Genomic DNA, 8852 nt, shown 5'->3' with positions numbered 1-8852 from the left:
TGGCTGTGACCACACAATTCTCAGTTGTGATAATTAGATTTTTTTTAACTGTTTTTTTTTCCTGATGCATAATTGCTGCTTGAGAGTCAGCAGGGTCAAGGAGGAAAGAATGAAAGCCGGATCCAAAGGCCCTTCTTACCACATTTGGTGGTTCCCCGTTCTTGAGATGTGATCCTCCTTGTAATTTTTCTGACAACTTCAGAATCCTGAGAGCAAAGTGTAAAGAACATAATTTAGTCATTCCTGTTGCAGGGCCAAGAAGAAAGAAATTCCTTTCTTCCTTATATCATGCAAAATAAAAATTAAAGAACAGACTTGCATCTCTCATCCCCATCCACTCTTTTATGTTGTACCCACTTGTGTTGTATGCCAAACAAATCAACAGCAGCTCCTGTCTAGAAGAACTGCAGAGCATCAGATCACCTTTCTTTTGAAAGACCCCTCTAGCACAGGGGTCTTCAAACTTGGCCCTTTTATGACTTGTAGACTTCAACTCCCAGAATTCCTCAGCCAGCATGCCTGGCTGAGGAATTCTGGGAGTTGAAGTCCACAAGTCATAAAAGGGCCAAATTTGAAGACCCCTGCACTAGCACAATTGAAACCTCAGAGTTAAGTCATGGTGAATAAAAAGTACCTACAAATGGGGAACTGGACCATCCATAATCTCCAAACAGCACTTGGACAAAAGACTACTTTTATTGATGTTCTAAATACACTATAACTGGGTCAGCAATAGGTCAGTTCATCTCTTAAGCATGGACATCAGGAAATCATAGATGTCCAGAACTACTTTAACTTACCCAGCGTCCTTATGTGCTCTTACTCAGTGACCTGCTAACTGACTGGGGAATTCTGGGAGTTGAACTCCACACATGTTAAAGTTGACAAGTTTGAGAAAAACACTGCTCTAAACAATTACTGCAAACTTTTCAATCAGTCCTGTTGATAAAACAATATCTTGATTTTTTTTAAAAAAAAAATGGCTCAATTATGATAACTACTTTATGCAAATATTATTTGCTTGTTTCTGCTACAATGTTAAAAAAAACTCTCCTGGAGTGGCTTTATAATGGAGCCATAACAAATTCTAGCAGCTCTCTAGAAATGATGGAGTCCTGTATTCAAATTATTATAGTCAACTTGTGCTTGGGTGGTTATGAGTGTATTATCAGGCATAATTTGCTCAGAAAATACTTAGACAACTGAGTAAAAAATAAAATATATTCACATTTTCATCAAATCAGAAATTACACAATCTTCACCTTGAGGATAGATGATATAACAGTGATGGCGAACCTATGGCACGGGTGCCAGAGGCGGAACTCAGAGCCCTCTCTGTGGGCACATGTGCCGTCGCCCCAGTCCTAGGCCTTCAACTGGGTTTTATAAAACCTTTTCACTTTAGGCCTCCGCCGCCGTGTACAAAACAAAAAAGTTTCAATCAATCAGTCAATTTCAACTTCTCCTGGGAAAAAAAAGATCTTGCAAAGTTGGAATTGATTGATTGAACTTTTTAGTCCCACCCAGTCTGTTGTTACCACCGCAGCCACGCTCACCCAATGGGCCACACCCAGTCGGCACCCGACGATGCATAAGTGGGTTTTGGGTTGCAGTTTGGGCACTCGGCCTCTAAAAGGTTTGCCATCACTGTGATATAACATACTCTCCATGACTTCAATAAAGAAGTCTTCTTCTATTCTCCTTGAGCCTGCCTTTGAAGACTTTCCAGAAACTCCACTAAACATAAAAGGCATCTACTCACCCTCTAGTAAATGAGAGACCCAACAGCCAAGTAACACCAAATATCTACCATAGGTGCTATGCTGGCTTCCAATCACCTTACAAATACAGCACAATTCAAAGTGCTAGTTTAAATCTATAAACCGTATCTTTTTTATTTGATTCCCAAGTATTTCCAGGACCAGAACTCTCTTCTTCAAAAAGGATCAATCTATCTGGTCTGCTCATCTCCATAGGGATATTGAGGGTTCTACCCTCCCCAATGTATGAGGTTTGGAGGGGCCTAGGAGAGAATGTTTTTAAGGCATTGTTCTATCATTCAGGAACCCGCTTTCCCCTGTAGAGTGAGATGCCTGCTGGTGTTTAGGAAGGTAGTTAAGAAGGAGCTGTTACATAGAGTTTTTGTAACTGTTGCCAACTTCATGGAGGACTGATGTTGTTATTAACTGTTATCAGTTTTATATATATATTTTGTCTTTGATATTGTAAACCAAGAGGAGTGTTTTTTCAATGTGGTGGAATAACACCCATCACAAATAAATAAATCCTAGCACTAAGATCCCAACTCTACTGGGTTTTTTTTACAATCCTTTTCTCTGGTGCAATTCACTCATATGTGCTATGCAACACACATATAGCAGAAGGCATATAATGCATTCCAAGAATAATATTGTTCTGCAGTTGTTACAAATCTGTTGTTCTCAGTGACCAAAGCTGGTTTAAGTAAGTCTCAGCAATCTTTTTGCTTAGAAGAATGACATGTTGTATTTTGGGCTGGCACATGCCAACATATATGGCAGTTGAGTTCATATAGCATGAATATCATATTACTAGGATAATCTGCAGCTCGGCATGATATGAAAACCCAAGGATGGGCTTAAGCCTGTTGTGTCAACTTGGTTGTCATATTAGTCACAATAGAGATAATCCTCAACGGATGACCACAACTGACCCCCAAATATATGTTGCTAAGTGAGAAAAGGATTGAGTTTTGCCCAATTTTACAACTTTTCTTGCTACATTTGTTAAGGGAATTGCTGCAGTTGTTAAATTAATAACACAGTTGTTAAGTGAATCTGGTTTCTCCATTGACTTTGCTTGAGAGAAGTTTGCAAAAGGTGATTACGTAACCCCGGGAATCTGCAACCATCATAAATGTGAGTCAGTTGTCAAACATCCGAATGTAAATCACTGCCGCAATGGTCATAAGTGTGAAGAATGATCACAAGTCACTTTTTACAATGCCGTTGTAACTTCAAATGATCACTAAGTGAACTGTTGTAAGTTGAGGACGACCTGTATGCTCATTTGTCTGGGCATAGCATACATGAATTCTGCTTATTAGAGTGTAGTATATTGTGTGTACATACCCATTTAGAGGAAAGAAATACTCAGGTGCGTTTGTTGTTTGTCGACTTCAGTTAGGCGTTTAACACAATCATTCCCCAGCATCTAGTAGACAAACTGGGCCTTTTAGGCTTAAACACTCCTTTGGGCAACTGGATTCTTGATTTTCTTACCAACAGACCCCAATATGTGTGAGTTGGAACAAATACCTCTAATACCATTTTCTTGAGCACAGGTTCTCCACAGGGCTGCGTCTTAAGTCCGCTGCTGTTCACCCTTTTGACCCATGACTGTTGTGCTAGGTTTGCCAACAACCATATTGTGAAGTTCGCAGATGATACAACAGTAGTGGGCCTTATTCAGGATGACAAGGTGGAAGCTTACCGCAAGGAGGTTGAGGGGTTGGTGAACTGGTGTAAGGAAAACAGCCTAGTTTTAAATACCGGAAAAACCAAAGAGATCATTGTCAATTTCAGAAAAGGAAGGCACAGCCACACTTCTCTGTGCATTAATGATTCACCTGTGGAGATGGTTACTAGCATCAAATTCCTGGGTGTGCAGCTAACGAGTAGGCTGGCTTGGTCGCTCAACAGTGAGAAATTGGTGAAGCGGGCTCAGCAGCGCCTGCATTTTCTGTGTCGCATGAGAAAAGCACATCTTCCTTCCCTTGTCCTGACCACTTTCTACAGGGAGACGATCGAGAGCATCCTGTCATATAGCATCACAGTCTGGACTGGAAGCATCACTGTTTCAGATAGGAAGGCGGTGCAGAGAGTGGTGAGGATGGCTGAAAAGATCATTGGCAGCTCCCTCCCTCCCATCCAGGACATAATACAGACGCGTTGCTTGAGCAGGGTTCATAAGATTATCTGGGACACTACACATCCTGTTCATGACCTGTTTTCCTTGTTACCTTCTGGGAGGAGGCTTTGTGGTATCCGAAGCAGAACATCCAGATTCAGCCATAGTTTCACTCCATACAGCATTAACCTTGCGAACTCTCAAGCTTTCTCCTTCCGTTATATATTCAAGATGGTCAGTATGTAATATTTGTTATGTATATATAGGGGTGTGGGTCTATACATATGTTGTACATAGTATGTTTAGGTGTGTGTCATGTATGTGTTTCACTTTGAGAGCGGGCAACTAAATTTCATTTTTGATGTGTGCCGTTGTGCCCACAGTAAAAAAAATGACAATAAAGGTTATCTTATCTTATCTTATCTTATCTTATCTTATCTTATCTTATCTTATCTTATCTTATCTTATCTTACAAAGTCTTCTCCCACACCCACCTTCTTTTTTAGATTGTACCATTGAACATTTCATAACCTGGCTACAAATGGTTAAATTGCAAATCAAGTGTGCCATCATATCAAGAATTTTGTCTCAAGGCTTGTCTTGCTCCCCTTTTCACTCTTCTTTGTGTGCAGTTAGAAGCATAAATTTATTATATATAAAATCAGCTAAATATCGAGATGAGAACAAACCCTAATCCTAACCAGGTGCATATTTTTGCTTGCACATCTAATGGTAAGCTTTGGTTTGTAGTTATGCCTGCATTGGACCAAAGTATACATGCAAAGTTTCTTCCCTTAAACATTTGCCGAAGGATTGGGAACTGAGCCAATGTGTAAACATTGGTCTTGCTGGAAGTATTTTCAGAGGCATGGTCAAACACATTTTCCAGGGTTAGGGACATTCCAAGAATGTTTATTTTTTGTACAGTATCTGCATGTCTGCCCTAACAGGGCAGAACATGTTTTGGTTATGGCTCATTTCATCTAATTAACTTTGAACCTTTTTTGCTTTTTAAATCATTCATTGAACCGTGTGAGCTGCATGTTCCAGCATATCTGTCATGGAGGGAAATACTTTAATAGATGGCTGGGCATGTATATTCATTTGAATAATGCTCTATGTGGGGACTGGAATATGGTAAATTATATAATTCAGCTAGCCTATTATTACTTCTCTGTGAAATGCCCTGACTGCAACAACATAAGGTATTAGATCCCAATGTGTACTTATTACTGAAAAAAAGTTCTCAGAGACCTATGTTAATCTATTTTGGTTGTAGTTTGTTCAGTGTGGGGCACTGAACAAAATCAATAGCGTGTTCCAATTAAACTCCTCACAAGAATGAGGCTGAGCTGCTCCTACTGATCTCTAGGGAAGTCCTTGACTTACAACAGTTCATTTAGTGTCCATTCAATGTTACAATGGCACTGAAAAAAAGAAACAGCCATTTTTCACACTTACGATCCATGCAGCATCCCCCTGGTCATGTAATCAAAATTCAGACGCTTGGCAACTGATTCATATTTATGACGGTTGCAGTGTCCCAAGGTCATGTGATCTCTTTTTGCGACCTTCTGACAAAACAAAGCCAATGGGGAAGCCAGATTCTCTTAATAACCGCATTACTAACTTAACAACTGTGGCAAGAAAAGTCATAAAATGGAGCAAAACTCACTTAACAAATCTCTCAATTAGCAACATACATTTTGGGCTCCATTGTGGTTGTAAGTTGAGGGTTACCTGCAGGGCTTTTTTTCTCATAGAACGCCCAGAACGGAGTTCCGGCACCTTTTTTGGATGGAATCTTGTAGGGTAGGCAAGGCGTGTTGCATGACGTGTGTGAGTTCCGGCACCTTTTTTTTTTTTTTTTTAAGAAAAAAAGCACTGGTTACCTGTATTTAGGCATGAATCAAAAGGTTGCATAAACCAGATTAAGATCTTTTTAGCGTTACAACTTCAGTTTGAGGTAGTTACATTAATAAAAATGAGCCACTGAGCTATGTAAAATTCAGATTTTTGGTGCTTCAGGTATAAAATGAGTTTAAAGGGCTTCTTTCCTGGTCATAGTCATTGTTCATTGAGCTGTCCTGTACCAAGACCTAGAAATAAATCAGGCAAAGGTCCTCTCCATGCTCTTTTCTGTGTTAATATGCTTAGAGAAAGAAACACAGCAGAGATACAGACAAAAGGAAAGGAGGAGAGGTGACCCTGGATGCTTTGGTGGAATTTTTTTGATGCCACAAACTCTTGGAATTGGAAGGTATTGATGAGCACAGGAATGCAACACAGACATCCCTGACAGACGCCTGTTCAGTTTGTACTTGAAGGCATTTGTTGGAAGGGAGGTCACCACTCCCTACGTAAGTGTTTCTCAGCTGTAGCAACCTTAAGATGTCTGGACCTCAACTCCCAAAAGCATCTTTTCAAACCTTTGGACTAGTGATAACCACTATTCACCTGACATTTGGATTTGACTCCTGCCCAAAGACACTTTACATGGCCTGACTACAGAGAAGTATCTGCTTTCTCGGAAGCCTTTTCTTTCTCCAAACATCTTATTTGTTGTTTGGTTGGATTCTCCCAGCTACTGACCTGTTGCTTCCTATCTCTTGCAGTTTTAAGTAGAGGAGGGCCCGGCACCTGAGTGGTTAAGATGCTGGGCTTGTCGACCAGTTCGAGATCTAAGTAGCAAGTGATGGAGTGAGCTCCCATTAGCTGCCCCAGCTCCTGCCAACCTAGCAGTTCGAAACAAGTAGATAAATAGGTACCACTTTGGCGGGAAGCATTCCATGTGTCTTCGACGTATAGTCATGCCGCATGACCACAGAAAAGTCTTCATACAATGTTGGCTCTTCATCTGTGAATCAGAGATGGACACCGCCCCCCTAGAGTCGGACGCAGCTGGACAGGAAAACCTTTACCTTTTTTTATAATTAAAATATAGTTATGGCTTGGCTTCTCATAAATATATTTTAATGTATAAAAAAAGGTAAAAGTTTCTTATTTCCTCATTTAAGGATTGGGAACATATATTTGTGGCTTGGCTTCTCATAAATAGCAGAATGGGACAATTCGCCGCAGCCGACTCGCACAGGACAATTCGCCACTGTTAACTCGCTATAGGACAACTCACTGCGGGACAATTCAACAATTCAATTTAATTCTTTAAAATCGTTAAAAAAATATTTTAATTTTTGTCATTCATATTTCATTTTGTCCCTCCTTTGGCATCCTTTCCTTAATGATTCTATGCCACTATTTCTTCGGTATTAGTGTAACTCTTGTCCTGCAGCGAGTTGTCCCATGGCAAGTTGGCCATAGCAAATTGTCCCATGGCAAGTTGGCCATGGTGATTCAGCTGTGGTGAGTTGGTTGCGGAGAGTTGGCTGTGGCGAGTTGTCATAGACACCATAAATAGGGTGGCATGGTGACTCAGTGATTAAGACACAAGGCTTATCAGCTGGAAAGCCAGCAGTCCAGGTTTGAGACCTGAGTGTCACATGATGGGGTGAGCACTGGTCCTTGCCGCAGCTCCTGCTGACCAGCAGTTCAAAAAAGCATGCAAATGCAAGTAGATAAATAGGTACCACTTTGGTGGGAAGAAAACTGCAATCTGTGATTTCATCTTGGCCACATGACTGCGGAAATGTCTTCTAACAGCATTGGTTCTCTGATTTTGAAATGGAGAAAAGCACCGCCCCTTACAGTTGGCAACGACTAGCAGAGTAAAATCCACAGGGACTCCTTTTTTTTACTTCTCATAAATACACTTTAGTAATTTAAGAAAAAGGTTAGGTTTTCAGACTATATGAAACTATGTGATTTGCTTAACTGCGGTTCGTTGAATATACATTAGCTGGGTTTATGCAATATAAGTTTAAAATTAAGGTTTACAAATCACATTGGCTGGGTGCCCATATCATGGGTTATATTGTGATCCTAGCCAAAATTATTTAGGCTCACCCTCAACTCTGCCCAATCAAGCACATATTTCTATGTGATATTTGAAGAATTTATTAATATTGGAGAGCATTTAGCTGCTCAGAGATGCTCTAATTATAAGGCAAGTTGGCTTCTTCAAGTAACAGTCTGGACTGCCATGAGATACAAAGGTTTTCTGGATAAATAGAGAAAGCAGCCAGTTTGTATTTGAAAAATCAAGAAGTTTAGACTGGTTCTGCTTTCACCTACAGCCCCATTTTAAACAAGTCCACACTTAAAGCACCTAATCTTTTTGAGCTTCAGCATCCTAACTGATGAACTTATGAGGCAGGGATAAGTGCCTGCCTAAGTGTGACATTTATCTCACATTTCAGCTAAGAATGTCTTCTCCAGCTTTCAGCCAAGAATACATCACAAGCATTAAATGAAAAATAAAACCTTGAGCAGCTTGCATACATAACATTTATTTAAGGCTCAAACAATGTTAAACCGAACATTTGTTGGTTTAACAATGCCACCCATTTATTTGTAGTTCTTGTGCAGTCCTTGTTGACAATTCCACAAATCTTACAGGTTTTGATTTCTTTTCATTGGCTAAACTTCCCCCCCCCCCGAAGTATTTTTAAAAAATGGTCCTAAAAAAGATGAACAGAGGTTTCTGTTCAACTGAGCTACTTTGTTATTTCTTTTTCTTTACCCCTTTTTTCTTTTTATTCTAAAGAAAGCTAAGCCAGCTCCCAATACACCAAGAGAGCAGAGTAACTCAAGACTTTAGCCAGCAGTACAAGACAATATCTCTTTATTCTCAATTCTCAAGTTAAACCGTGCTCTGCGCCCCTTTTAGTATGTGTGAATATTACATCTTCCTTTTTTGTTATGGCAAGAAGCCTTGAGGTTAAATCCCCCGTCTGTTTTAAACTCACTCTTCATTTTCCAAATCAATAAATTCCCCACAGATTGTTAACTACTAAAAAAATATCTGCAAATCTTTGGACTGTTAGCTGCTGGAGATTTCAACAATA

This window comes from Protobothrops mucrosquamatus, unplaced genomic scaffold (genome assembly GCF_001527695.2).
Source record: "Protobothrops mucrosquamatus isolate PMUCROS unplaced genomic scaffold, P.Mucros_1.0 scaffold1406, whole genome shotgun sequence".
Classification (NCBI taxonomy): Eukaryota; Metazoa; Chordata; class Lepidosauria; order Squamata; family Viperidae; genus Protobothrops; species Protobothrops mucrosquamatus.
The sequence above is the reverse complement of the archived record's forward strand: the minus strand, read 5'-3'. Positions refer to the sequence as shown.